Source organism: Scyliorhinus torazame, chromosome 3 (assembly GCF_047496885.1).
Source record: "Scyliorhinus torazame isolate Kashiwa2021f chromosome 3, sScyTor2.1, whole genome shotgun sequence".
Taxonomy (NCBI): domain Eukaryota; kingdom Metazoa; phylum Chordata; class Chondrichthyes; order Carcharhiniformes; family Scyliorhinidae; genus Scyliorhinus; species Scyliorhinus torazame.
The window spans coordinates 15,145,037-15,160,048 of record NC_092709.1 but is presented as its reverse complement, the minus strand read 5'-3'; the positions used below and the strand labels follow the sequence as shown (position 1 = coordinate 15,160,048).

Below are 15,012 nucleotides of genomic sequence, written 5' to 3'. Positions count from 1 at the left end.
AATTCATCCAGCCTCTACCACATTTCCAGGGAGCGCATTCCAGACCCAAACCAATTGTTGTGTGAAAAACAAAATTCTCACATCACATTTAGTTCTTTTGCAGATCGCTTTAAACCTGCGCCCTCTCATTCTTGATCCTTTTACCAGCAGGGCCAGTTTCTCCCTATCTACTCTGTCCAGCCCCCTCCTGATTTTGAGCATCTCTATCAAATTTCCTCTCAGCCTTCTTCTCTCCAAGGAGAACAGTCCCACTCTCTCCAATATATCCTCATTACTGAAGTTTCTTATCCCTGGAGCCATTCTTGTAAACCTCTTCTGAACTCACTCCAAAGCGTTCACATCCTTCCTATAGAGTGGCGCTCAGAATTGGACACAATATTCCAGCTGAGGACTAAGTTCAGCATAATGTGGGCAGCACGGTAGCACTGTGGATAGCACAATTGCTTCACAGCTCCAGGGCCCCAGGTTCGATTCCGGCTTGGGTCACTGTCTGTGCGGAGTCTGCACGTCCTCCCCGTGTGTGCGTGGGTTTCCTCCGGGTGCTCCGGTTTCCTCCCACAGTCCAAAGATGTGCAGGTTAGGTGGATTGGCCATGCTAAATTGCCCTTAGTGTCCAAAATTGCCCTTAGTGTTGGGTGGGGTTGCTGGGTTGTGGGGAAAGGGTGGAGGTGTTGACCTTGGGTAGGGTTCTCTTTCCAGGAGCCGGTGCAGACTCGATGGGCCGAATGGCCTCCTTCTGCACTGTAAATTCTATGATCTATGGTAATCTGGAATCATAGAATGCATAGAATCCCTGCAGCAGCCATTCAGCCCATTGACCCTCCAAAAGAGCACCCTACCTAGGCCCAATCCCCCACCCTAACCCCATAACCTCATAACCCCACCTAACCTTTGGAAACTGTAATATGTCCACAGAGGCAGAATCCCTTCACCAGAATTCTTTTCATTAACAAAACCAATGACAGTACAACCATGTACATTTAGCTTGCTGTCCACACTGGGAGTGTAGAGGATCTGACACTCCCTGTTATATACAAAGAAGGGGTTCCCTGATTGGCCCATTAATCAGGGAACTCGTATTCCAATTGGCCAATCTCAAAGGCCTGGTCTACGTCAGTACAGAAACCAAGGGTCAATTTAGCGTGGCCAATCCACATAACCTGCACATCTTTGGACAATGGGAGGAAACCAAAACACACAGAGGAAACCCATGCAGACACGGGAAGAATATGTAAACTCCACACAGTCACCCGCGGTCGGAATCAAACCTGGGTCCGTGGCGCTGTGAGGCAGCAGTGCTAACCACTGTGCCACCGCGCTCTCCTTGCTCTTGTCCTCTATGCCCCTATGAATAAATTCCAGAATGCTGTATGCTTTATTAACTGCTATCTCCACCTGTCCTGTTACTTTCATGACTTATGCACATGTACGCCCAGGTCCCTCTGCTACTGTTCGCCCTTAAGAATTTCAACCTTTATTTTATGTTCCCTCTCCATGATCTTGCTACAAAAATGTATCACTGAAGTCAACAAACCTTTTTTACAGTTGCTCAATAGGAATAAGCTATTCTGGAAAAAAAAAAGAGACTGTCAAAACAATGCTGAAAAGCTCTTTGCCAATCTAAGCACAGAACCCTAGAATACCACTGAAATGTTGAACTTAAATCAGTGTATTTAATGAATATGTCATTATTAAAGCAGTGTGATGTCTAACAGTTATGCCAGCTACAAAACAAGTGACCACATTTTTAAATGGCCTCGGAGGCAGGTGCAGACATTTCCCTCCAGGATACAATCTCAGGGACATTTGCAATCCAGGAGGATCAAGGGACCATCGGCGAACTGTCCACAAAAGTGGTGGGTGGACTACTTGTCAGATTAAAGTGCCTCTGACCACCACTTCCCAACGCACCCACTGAGATTTTGAGCATGTGGGCTCCGCACTAAGAACCACGGTTTACTGATAGATGCTGTATCCTAGCGACTGACGGGGAGTGGCGGGGCGGTGGGGGAGGGGGGGGGGTGGTGGTGTGCAGCACTCCATCCTGCTATGGATCTACCCCAACCCCACCCCCATCGTAGCCATCAGGTCACAGCTGCGTCTGTAGGCCGTACAACCCCTCAAAATTGACAGCTTGGCCGCGGCCCCTTTTTGTGACTCAGAAATGTTTAAAAACCTTCAAGGGCTGCCTCCACCTTGAGATGACCTCCCTTTCTCTGACCTACATAAGTTTCTCTGACGAGGTGCTGCTGATCGCTCAGTGCTTGAGGACCTCTTGCTGACCCTCCAGCCTTAGCTAGAGTGGATGGGCAGGCACTCTTTCCCAGGGTGGCGGGTTCAGTCACCAGGGGGCAAAGGTTTAAGGTCTGTGGTAAACCACTGTGTTCCTATATTAAGGGTTGTACGGTAGAACCTGCACTACAGGTTCACCTGGGCCCCTGCATGCTAGCTCCGTCCAGGAGCCGGGTTATAAATATGCGTGGCCTTCAGCTATCAGCCATTTCGGCAGCTGCTGTAGGAGGCCACACTTCAGATACTAATGAAGCCTCAGTTTGAATCCAACTTTGTTTCCAGCCAAATTGATCGTGCCTCAAGGTCCATGGGGTAAAGTTCACAAGAGATGTGCGGGGCAGGTTTTTTTACACAGAGGGTGCTGAGTGCCTGGAACGCGTTGCCAGGGGAGGTTGTGGAAGCAGATACATTAATGGCATTCAAAAGACACCTTGACAAATGCACAGATCGGTTGGGTATAGAGGGATACAGCACTCAGAAGTGCAGAGGGTTTTAGCCAAGGTTGGCCTCATGACCAGTACAGGCTTGGAGGGCTGAAGGGCCTGTTCCTGTGCTGTATTGTTCTTTGTTCTTTGAGAAGACCACTTGATTGGCGACCTGATGCTGGTATGTGTGGGTCCACCACCCGAATTTCTTCCCAACAATGGGATCTGGATCCAGCAGCCTCCATTCAGCCCGAGGTCTCCTTCTGAGCTCCTGTTTCTACTGGGGGAGTTTTTTTTTAATGTACTCATTCATGTACCTTTGTTTCTTAAGCGCTTTGTGTTCAAGGTATTGTGTACAGAGAGCAGAGAATGTTTGTTGAAAAGAAAAACTGAAATGTCGGCATGAAGAAAAAGTCAGATCTTTCTTCCTGTTCTTAAACTGTAATGTTACCATAGAAACTGCTGGTTTGCTACATTGCAAAAACGATTGACTACTTTAGCATTAAGGAGAGAATCTGAAATCTGCCAAGGAGAGGAAGAGATAAATAATAAAGCAGGGCAAAAGAAAACAGAGAACAAGAAGGCATTAGCATAATTCTCCGAATAAAATCGAAAATATTGACAATTAAAAATCACCCTGTGATACTATTCATGCATTTGTTTGAAATTTCACTGTTGTTTTCAAGGAAGTGCCAATCCACGTAGGTTGGTTAAGCAGGCTAATTATTGAATCATAAAATCCTACAATGTAGGGGCTATTTGGCACATCAGGCAAACTTGGTGGTTGGAGAGTTGATGGAAGAATGACAGGTAGTGTCATGGGTCTCTGTCTCTTCCTGTATGCTTGGGGTCCACGGAATAAATGCCCCACAAATAACACACAGCACAGACAAATCAGATAATTTTCAGCTCACATTGTTCAGTCTCGTGTTTTGCTGCTCTTTTTCCCTTTTGTCAATTGCCTGAGCGTTGAGTGCAATCTTCAAACATCTTCGCCTGATCTTGAATAATTCTCTGCGGTTTCGTGTCATAATATTTATTAGTGTCACATGTTGGTTTACATTAGCACTGCAGTGAAGTTACTGTGAAAAGCCCCCAGTTGCCACATTCCGGCGCCTGTTCGGGTACACAGAGGGAGAATTCAGAATGTCCAATTCACCTAACAGTACATCTTTCGGGACTTGTGGGAGAAAACCGGAGTACCCGTAGGAAACCCACGCAGACACAGGGAGAACGTGCAGACTCCACACGGACAGTGACCCAAGCCGGGAATCGAACCCGGGTCCCTGGTACTTTGAAGCAACAGTGCTAACCACTGCTCTACCGTGCCACCCATTATGTAATAAATTATGTAGGACAGCTGCAAGAGGAGTGTCAAAACGACACAATTCGCAGCCCAGAATGTCTCAGCCTCTCTTCGCCACAGTTAACGATCACTGACTGGTTACAACACATAAGGTGGCCATTCGGCCCATCGTGTATGTGTCGCCTCTCCTGGTGTCACATCATGGCTATGCACATTCCTCCTTTCCAGAATGCCCCCTTGAATGCCTTGATTGAACCTGCCTGCACCACACTGCCTCCTAGAACTTAACCACTCACTGCGTGAAAAGGTTTCCCCTCAGGTCTCCATTGCTTCAGTTGCCAATTGGCTCAAATCTGTGCTCTCTTGTTCTCAATCCTTCACCAATGGGAACATTTGTTTCTGATCTACTCTGCCCAGACCCCTCGTGAATACCTCCAGAAATTCTCCACTCAACTTTCTCTTCTCTAACGAATGCAGGCCCAAGCTCCCCAGTCTATCCACATAATTGAAGTAAAGGCAAAAAATGTTTTGAACGTATTGCCACTGGAATGGCAGCTGCAAATTGCGATGTAACAAAATATACAAACAATCATATCGAGGCTGTCCATGCCTATCATTGTATATGTCATTTGGATGTGCCTGCTGAAAGACTAGTTTCTGAAAGTAATTTAATTTACGATGGCTGAGTGGGTAAATTTGATCATGTTGTTGGGAAATGCGTGTTTTTCCATAACATTTTGTTTAACAATCTTATTTGGGTGTTAGAGGTTTCACATTTCACTTATCAAGCAGAACAGTTATGGACCTTTCTTTTTTTCACAAAGCTTTTTGAGTGGTTTGATTGATTCATCAACATAGGCGTTTTGGCATTTCCGACGCTCGCGTGCTGATTTTCAAGTTAGCGACTAAAAATAAATAAATGCCGTCCTTTAAAAACTTTACCTTCGACCAGGAACCTTTAGCAAGACTTAATTGATTTATTTACAAAAGGAATAGTTGCTTCACAGAGAACTCCAAAGGGTGCCATCTTCGCAAAATTGCACAGAGTGTCGGATCAGGCGGGACAAACTGTGTGAAACTCGCTCACTTCCCAAGTTCAGAGTGCCTGCGAGGATCACATAGCCAGCTGAAGGGGTGGGGGCTAAACACGGTGGCAACGCTGAGAATCTGAGATTGCTTTGAAACAGTACCCCGATGTCAAAGTTAAATTAAGGCATCTCCCCCCCCCCCCCCCCCCCCCCCCCCCCCCGCCCAAACAAACATTAGGAACCTTCCCATGGACATTGGAACCCCCCCCCAACAGATGTCGGAATTCTTCGCCCCCCCCCCCCACCCCACCCCCCCCCCCCCCGGGACACAGGACCCCCCTGCAGATGAGGGGAACACCACCCAACACCTCCACACCCAGGGGATCCGTCCCCTCATGGATAAGGAGAACTCCCCCACATGCAGATGGGGAACACCACCTCAGTGGAGGAGCGTAGCACCCTCTGCGAGTTCCCCTTTCATGACACCCCATGGATATGCCCTCTTGGCAGTGCCTCCTGGCAGTACCCCCAGCAATGCCCCCATCCCCCGGCCAAAGTGAAAATCAATGGTGATTCATGCCGGTGTGTGGTCACACTGCCCTGGAAGGGGGGGCGGAGGAGGAATGGAGGAACAACATTGCGGGTAGCCATTTTGGCGCAAAGCTCATTAATTCAATGATAATGTATTTAAAGTTATGGAAATCTGGTTCACGTCCTCGTTCGGTGTGTACCTGATTACATCACAGCGAGGGGCGGGGATGATCTCAAATTGAGATCTAGCTTCCGCAAATCCCATTTGTGGCCACTTGTGAGATTTTGCGGCCATTACAGGATCTGGCCCCATGGCTGACTGGGCCACTAGAGTATGGCCACTATCATGACTTGAGTGTCTTAGTTTGCTCCTTTCTGGTTGTGATTTGCTCGCCATGAAAAGCTTCAGGGTTCATTTCCACAGTAACAGCATCGAAAAGCAGCAAAGTCATGTTGAGCTTGCATTGGATATCGGTTGGACTACATTTCAAGTACAGTGCCCTGTTCCCATCTCCAAATTTCAAAAGGGATATTGTTATGGGCCAGGGTTTAGAGAACCCCAAAGTGTATCGTGGAGTTCACCTGACCCACAACTTTTAATAGATTGTGGTATGGGGAGCACACGGGTCCACTCTACAGGTGTGGTACAGCAGAAATGGAAAAGTATTTTTTAAAGCAAAACAATGTTTATTCTATGAACTCAAGTTAACCTTTTTAAAACATTCAGCGAACATCCTAGCAACCATTAATTCAAATGCAACCCCCAAAGAATACAACGCTAAGTAATCCTTAAGCTGTCCGTAAGACTTAAAAAAAAACTTTAAACAGAAGCACATCAGTTTAAAGTCACTACTGAGAGCAGTTATTAGTTTTAAATCACCAAAGGATCGATTTACAGTTTTTAGATTACATAAAGAGAGACTAATACTCCTTCTGGCTGTGACTGCAGCTATCCAGCTCTGAAAACGAAACTAAAACACACCCTGCAGCAAACAGCCTAAAACAAAAGTAAAAAGCTGACAGACAACCCAGCTCCACCCACACTCTGATATCACTGATAACCACCCATTTCTTAAAGGTACATTTCTTAAACACCCATTTCTTAAAGGTTCTCTCACATGACAATATAAAATCACTGGAGAAGATGTGAAATAGATTTACAGACATGTTACCAGAGCTGAAAGGTTATAATTATCAAAACTGAACTGGCTGGGATTCTGTTCTCTGATAAAGAATAGGCCTGGTGGCTTGATCGCCACCTTTTAAGAAGAGATACATGAGGAGAAGATGGGTGGGATTTTCACACTCCCTGTTGCGTTTGGTCTTCTATACCTTGCAAAGGAATTCACCAAACACCTTGTCTTGTCCAAACCAAGATCTTTATTGAGTCTCGAATGGTACGATAGCATTCTGTTACAGAGCATGTTACCATGGAGTCTCTTTATACTCCTGTGGAACTACACCTAGCACTGATTGTTCACTTGTGTGTCTTACTACCATCTCTCTCAACCATCTCGTGATGGCCGGATGTGTTCCCACTTATATGGGGGTTTCGGATCACATGACCACGGTCTTGAGACCGCATGGTGTGACTGCACCGCCACCTGCTGGTTGGAGGTTGAACACCATCCGTCTATGATATTGCCCACAGGCATATCACCAGACTCCCCACTTCCGCCTCCCCCCCCCCCCCACCCACCCACCCCACGGCTGCAGCACACTTTGCGGCAGTGGAGGCAATCCGCCATTGGCCGTGGACGGGAACTCCCGTCCCGCCTCCGTCAACAGGGTTATCCCGTCGTCGCCAACCTCTGCCACCGGAGAACCTGCGGCGGGAGCTCGCCGTTGCTGGGTCTGAAAGATCCCGCCAGCAGGACCGGCTGGAAAGCCCCGCCCGATTTTCTGCTTGTGGGGGAACCCAAAAATAAAGGTCAATAAACATAAGATGCTCACTAATAAATCCATACAAGAACACATTGTTGAGAATGCGTCACCCGTTACCACATGGAGCGGTTGAGGCATATAGTTTCGCTGCCTTTCAGGGAAGCTGGTCAGATCCGTGAGGGGGGGAAATAATGCAAGATTATGTTTATAAAGTCAGACAAAGTAGGGTTAGAGGATGCTTGCATGGAGCACGGAAAGCTGCACAGATCGTGATGAATGGTCTGAGTTGTAAATTCTCTGTAATTCTGTTGGTAAAACCTGATCCGGCCAGCCTGGAAGATCATAATTTTTTTTTTAAATTTAGAGTACCATTTAGCATGGTCAATCCACCTAATCTGCACATCTTTGGGTTGTGGGTGTGTGTGCGAAACCCACGCAAACGCCGGGAGAATGTGCAAACTCCGCACGGACAGTGACCCAGAGCCGGGATTGAATATGGGACCTTGGCGCCGTGAGGCAGCAGGGCTAACCCACTGCGCCACCATGCTGTCCCTGAAGATCGCAATTGCTGTCATCTTTTTTAGTCAGTTAAGATGTTGCGAGGTACAACAGGCAGCAGCTCATGTCACATTACCTTAGCAACATGGCTCAGGAGAGCACCACCTGTTATTACAGTCCCCCTATCCTCTCTCCACTCTCTCCAACATTATCAGCTTTCAGAGAACGATTGCTCAACTATTACCGCTGATTAGAGTTGAACTTGCTCTCTTGGGAGTCCTGGTCTACTCACTAGGCTCTGCAACAAGCCATATTCAATGCAATTAGTACCTTTACCTCTCAAAACCTCTACTCATCTATTTGGACTGAATTCTGATTGTGCCTGTGAAGAAGTGCTTTCCAAACTTAACCTGTGGCCTTCACAAAGCATTACGGCAGTTAAACCATTTTTCTTTGATTCTTCCTTATCAGGTATTCTGGCACTTGAATAACTCCCAACTTTGAAGTTTTTGTGTCGAAGCTGTTGTTACATTGATCTCAAACAGCGCCACGCTAGAGGAAACCTCACGCAGCAGATGTGGTGAGGTTTTCCTCAGCTTTCAGCCAACCGTTTAAGCTTACTCCCCATTAGGATACGAGTGTACAGGCGGCTCAGGGCGCCAATGCCCAATGGATTCTGGTGAAGTCCACACATGCTCTGAAGATGAGGCTTCTTTGGGTGGAGTCACACTGGACAAGTACGGTGAGGGAGTTGCAACAATAGCAAGTAGAGTGGAAATTAGGCCTTGGATTACAGGTATGAAATTCGGGCAAACAGCTCCAATTCTGCAGGGACTTAATGTATGCTGGTTAAAGGACAGCTAAAACTCATTCACTGTCATGTTAGTTCAGGCATCCCTGCTGGCTGCCCGAGGGCCCTTCATAAATCCCTGAGTGTGCCAATGGCAGGACCTCTTCTGAAAATTCATCAAGCTGCGCCGAGGTGACATTTTCCGATTCCCTCTTGGAAGGTTTGGGAGTAATTTAGTAAATTTTTCAAAATGTATCATTATAGGATTGAAATTTTTGAAAATCAAAGGTGTATATGGTGAGTTTCTTGAAGTATTCAGTGAAACATTTAATTGGATGCGCTGGTGGAATTTTGCTCAGTTTATGAATCTATTTTGATGGTTGTGATGAAAAGGGAGTTTCAGTTTCGATTCTAATCCAAAGTAAGCCCATGGGCACGTTCTAATGGCCTCGTCGTGCCCGACTTGGTGATGCAATGAGTCCGCTGAATTTCACGAGAGTCCTCTTGTGATATTCGCGCTGCTTGAAACGCCGTGTGAAATGTAACAAAATCTCGCAAGATATTACAATCTGGATCTTTCTGGCAGGGTGGTACCCTCGCACTCTCACTTGCACAGCTACCTTGGTACTGCCAGCCTTTCACCTTGGTAGTGCCACCCTTGCACTGTCAGGGTGCCCAGGTGGCACTTCGAGGCTGGCAGGGGCATTTCCAGGGTGCCAGGCTGGCAGTGCCAATGTGTCCATGTGCCAGATTGCCCGTGCCAGGAATTGGGCCTGGGGGATGGCTTGCCCTTAAGAGGTGGAGTGAGGGAGTGGGGAGCTCGAGGCCCCGGTAAGAGGGATGTTGGGGCAGTGGGGAGATCCGGAGGCCATGGGGGAGGGGGGGGGGGGGCGGCTGAGGGGATCAAAAGATCGGGGCGCCATTTTACTCATCAGTGTGAAATGATATAAGTGTGGCCTCGATGGGGCGATCTTGTCAAGGCCAAAAATACCTGCAAAGTGCCGTTAAATAGCAGTGTCGTTCCCGGCGCTGCAGGCACTGAGAAACACCCCGTTAAACCACGCCATACACATTTCAAAACCTTTCAAACGCTTGGGGCTGGATTCTCCATCGGCGGGATCCTCCGTTTCGCTGGCAGCGCCCTCATGCCTGCGGATTTCCTGACGACGTGGGGGTGCCCACAATGGGAAACCCCATTGCCACTTTAAATGGGCATTCCGATCTCACAAAGTCACTGTAACTGCCTCCCCCCGCACCCTAATCACTGGCAAGGGACCCCCTCCCCTCACGCCCCCCCCCAGCCCATCCCCCCCCACCCCCTCCATCCAGCCCTCCTCTGGGCCCCATCCCTTGGCAGTGCCAACCTGGCGCCTTACAGTCTGAGGGGTGGTAAGATGGTAAGCACCCCCTCCCAATGATTGCCTCCAGGGTGCTGAGGGGGGCCCTTTATGGGAGGTTGGCATTCAGGGGGGGGCTTGTGCTGGGCTGGAGGGGCACAGGGATGACGCTCATGTGGCTGCTCTCTCCATCTGCAGCCTTTCAGCCCTTTAACCAGTCAGTCAGTATGTAAAAAATTTAATTTTCTCACAATAGAGAGAAAGTGATCTCAGCTGTATCCCGAAACCCATTAAACAGGGAGGCTTATGTTTTCCTAACCTTTTTTTTATGAGGCTGCCTCTTTGTTCTCAAGTGCTTCCTGGAACGAGCAGGCAGCACCCCAGCCAGCAAGTGTCCTGCCCATCAGTGAGATGTAAAACAGCTCCAATAAACTATTTCCATCGTCCCCGCCAAGTCAAGGAGGGAAGCTGGGCTGGGCCGTCGGGCTTTGACTGACGGTGCCGGGCCATGAGACTGACGGCTGTTTGACATCCGGCGCAAATCACCCGACGTGGGACTCAGTGGGTTTTACGAATCCCCTGGGTAGCGAGCGGAGAATCCCAAGTGCTCCATGATTCCCTGATGGGATGGCTGAGAGCAGTGATTAAATGATAATGCAAGGCACAAGGGGGTCGCAATCGGACAAGTAAAGAAACAAAGTTTGAATTCAGAGAATGTATATAAGCAAGTACGGGACCATTAGCAGCCGTCAGAGAAAATAGGAGCAGTAATTATGATCTGAAGATATTCAACGCAAGGTTGGAGCCAAAAGGGTGCAAAGTGCTTAATCGAAACATGAGCTGCTATTCCTCCTTAAAATTCAGCATTGTTTTATTTTACTTGCCGCTCAAAACATACTGTAAATGAATGATTGGATATAGAAACATAGGTTATGACTTTTGCTGGGAATATGACAGGGGCAGCACGGTAGCACAGTGGTTAGCACAGCTGCTTCACAGCTCTAGGGTCCCAGGTTTGATTCCCAGCTTGGGTCACTGTCTGTGCGGAGTCTGCATGTTCTCCCTGTGTCTGCGTGGATTTCCTCCGGGTACTCTGGTTTCCTCCCACAAGTCCCGGAAAATGTGCAGGTTAGGTGGATTGGCCATGCTAAATTGCCCTTAGTGTGCAAACAGGTTGGGTGGGGTTACTGGGTTACGGGCATAGGGTGGAGATGTGGGCTTAGGTAGGGTGCTCTTTCCAAGGGCTGGTGCAGACCCGATGGGCCGAATGGCCTCCTTCTGCACTGTAAATTCTATGATAAGGAAAAACTGAACTTTGATATTTTTTTAAAAATCATAATACCTGGCTTTCAAAATATTCTCTTTGTGTGTGGGCTATCATCTGTGTAATTGTCCAGGACAATGTGAGGTTTTAAATCAGCAAGTCCTGATATTAGCTTGTGAATGGGCTGTCTCGCTGTCAAACATGTAAATCTCTTCTGCTCACAGTTAGTTCCGGCGCTAACATTAACTCAAGGCTCGGGGTTTTAATGTGTGTCCATACGGGAATTCAGATCTTGGAGTTTTAGTCATTAATTTTGCAAATAATGTTTATAAGTCCTGAATTGGAGGTGCTGTTTATGCAGGAACTTGCTATGGCAACATACATTTTTACATGCATGTTGTGTACAGCCTGGACCTATGGCTGTGGTGGTACAGACGCTAATATTCTTTCCATCACAAGAGTGACCAGGAATCTCTCCCACTCTTGCCCACCTGCCATTGTTGTGTTTTGGAAGGCTTTGCAGGTTGATACTTAACCTGTTTGGCCATGTTCTGACCATCAAGTCCTGGGGTGGGACTCAAATACAGAGTTTCTGGCTCAGAGGCAAGGATGCTACCCATTGCGCCACGAGACCTCTGTCTGAATTATGTTGTCCGTTTTCTGCGAGTAAGCACTCAGCTTAGTGTAGAAAGCAAGAGAGCAGAAACATCTTGGAGTCACTTGGCTGATTTTCGGTACGGGCCGCCCATTTTGATTTGAAGCTTTTGATTGACGATGATCATCCCTCCTCTACTTGCTCGGTTTCCCACCTGTTTATTTGGGATGTGCTGTTGTTTGATGAATATGAAATCCGAGTCATTCAGCGACAAGAGATTTGCGTGTACAACGGATTGAGACTTGAAGCATGTCTGCAAAATGCGACACTGAAGCTGTCACTGGCACAATGAAAATCACTGATCTGCTTTGGAGCTGGGTTTTGGCCACAGATGGAAATTATTTTTCAAATTGGTTTGAAATGCTGGATTTTGAGTTTAAATAGCATTAAGCATTCCAGCCTCTGTTCATTTGCGCAGTCACAATTTGAGATACAGGTAGACTGGGGCATGACGTTCATGTTAGAAAATTGCACACAAGTGAATTTTCAAAAGACACAACAAGGGCTGGATTCTCCGATTTGAAGACTAAGTACTGACGCTGGCGTGGGAACAGCGGGTTTTACGTCCCGAAAACACGGTGCAAAATCTGCACCGATCCTCCGTCTGGTGGAGTGTGTTGCTAACCTTTGGTTGGTTCAATTGGCTCTGTTTTATAGCCTTTGCTCTAGAGTCGCCAGGTATCTTTATGATACCACCACGAGGTTCAAGTTCAAGTAATGATCAATAACTCAATACACCAATTAGTAAGATTCAAATCAAAGCACATTTATTATACACAATAAATCGCTTCTCATGCATAAATTCTACTTTCTAAGCTATTTCTACAACTAACGGGCCTATACTTAGCTTCGGACTGGCCCACCAGGTCAGGGGAACAAATGGCCTTTCGTTCGGATTCTGAGTCTGCGGGATTCGAAGTTGATACGGACTGGTAGCTAGGAGTGCCTATCTCGTAGCGAGCGTTGACTTAAGACTTACATTCTTGGAGGCAGCTGGACAGGTCACTCTCAGGGATTGCTTCGCGTTGCTGAGTGACCCCGTCAAGAAGGACGATTTGAACTTGGGGGCTTTACTTTATAGTCCCCAGGGGCTTCCCGCCTTTCGGGGCGGACCCCGTACCTGGTTCCAAGTGATTGGACTTCGTTCCAATCGCTTGGTTCGATTTCTCCAATACTGGAGCGGTTCCCTGACCGATGGGCGGTCTTTAGGTGTCCGTTAACCTCTTTTGTGTTGGCTCCTGCTGGCGCCAAGGAGTCTGGCTTGGCCTTGTTTATCTCAAATGTTTCGATTGTTCCCGGGGATCGCTCATTAATATGTAGATGGCCGCTACATTATTATGCAAATTGCTGCTTGTATCGATGCTGTCTGGGCTTTTGCAGAGTTTAATACACAGTAAACTTGCACCTGCTAGTTTTTGCCTGTGTTGGCTGAATTTCCCTTCAGCCTTTGCTGTTCTCCATTTTACGTTGGGAATTGGCCAACTCAGGTGGCTACAAGGGCTAGCAGCCGCGCAGTATAAAGCCGCAGCTTTACTACGGATACGGCCGGAGAATGGCCGGGTTCGTGGCTCCACATTGCCTGCAGCGGCCACGCCGCGCAACATGGCGCCGGACACACGGACCGGCCTGCCAGAAACTGTCCCCTGTGATCAGCCTCGCTACCTCCTGAACACCCCCGACCAGTGCCCCCGGCACCCGGCAAAGCCTGAGGAACGGCTCCCACCCGACTGCGGCGACGCTGGACTCAGTCTGCAGCCACCACGCCCGGTTCACAAAAATAGAAAGGACAAGTGTTCCACGCCGTTGGGAACTCGGGCCATTAGGGGCGGTGCATCTGGGGAGGGCCTCCGGTGACGTCCTGAGGCCGTCCCGACAGCTTGCGGCGTACATTTCGAGTAGGCCGTTTTCGAGGGGGCAGAGCATTGCAAAAGCAGCGACGTCCCCGATTTCGGCGCAAACGGGGATTCTCCGGCCGAACGCCGAACGCGATTTCGCCGTCGGTGACCAGAGAATCCCATCCCAAGTGATTGGTTCTTCCGCCTCACTGGTGAAGAACCCCTCTGGAAATTGTGAACAAGGTGCATTAACAGGCCACTCACTGCTGTGACAACCAGAGCTGAGCTCTTCTTTTCACCCAACATAGAAATTATTCATCTCATTTAAACTACTCCTACGAAAATATTACCTACTTATTGGTGGACAAAGGTCAGGATTTTGAGTGTGTGCGTGTGCCTGTGAGAAGAGTTAACCTTTCCTCTTCAATGTTGCGGCTAATATTCCATCACATATCTTACCTCATGCAAGGCGGCCCTCGGTTCAGCTAGCAGAAGCACAAAAATGCCTCACATTCAAGCTGCATATTCACATTATCCACACAATTATGTAAATTACATGTTCTGAAGAGCATCTGGAATGCTCGCAAAATGAGTTAATGAGGCATGACACCCAGATGCCAACAGAGGCTCTGGACTTTTAACAAAAGAAATTTCAGGTTGCTATCAAGAAATGTTTGTGACGCAGTGAAGGATAAATCCAAACTTGCGATGTCAATGTGTACCACATTTTTACCCTTCAACAAAACAAACTTGCATTTCTACAATTTTTCTTCAGAATCTCGGAATGTCCCAAAACACTTAACCAATGAAATACTTTAGAAGTCACCGTTCTAATCTCAGTGAACATGCAGCTAATTTGCACACATCAAGGACTCACAAACAGCAAAGGGAAAAGGATCAGAAAAATAATTTTAGTGATATTAGCTGCATTAAATCTTGATTCTGTACGCTCGTGTAAAATGAGGGATAGCAAATTTGCAACCAATTTAATAATAATAATCTTTATTGTCACAAGTAGGCTTACATTAACATTGCAATGAAGTTACTGTGAAAAGCACCTCGTTGCAACATTCTGGTGCCTGTTCGGGTACACAGAGGGAGATTTCAGAATGTCCAAATTACCTAACAGCACGTCTTTTGGGACTTGTGGGAGGAAACCCACTGTGC

The 15,012-nt window shown here is 47.6% G+C and overlaps 1 protein-coding gene across 2 annotated transcripts in view; it reads left to right on the top strand.

The window, feature by feature from the left end:
- grid2 (glutamate receptor, ionotropic, delta 2) overlaps window positions 1–15,012 on the top strand; it is a 1,370,357-nt gene that overhangs the window by 789,067 nt on the left and 566,278 nt on the right. The gene's annotated exons all lie outside the window — the stretch shown is intronic.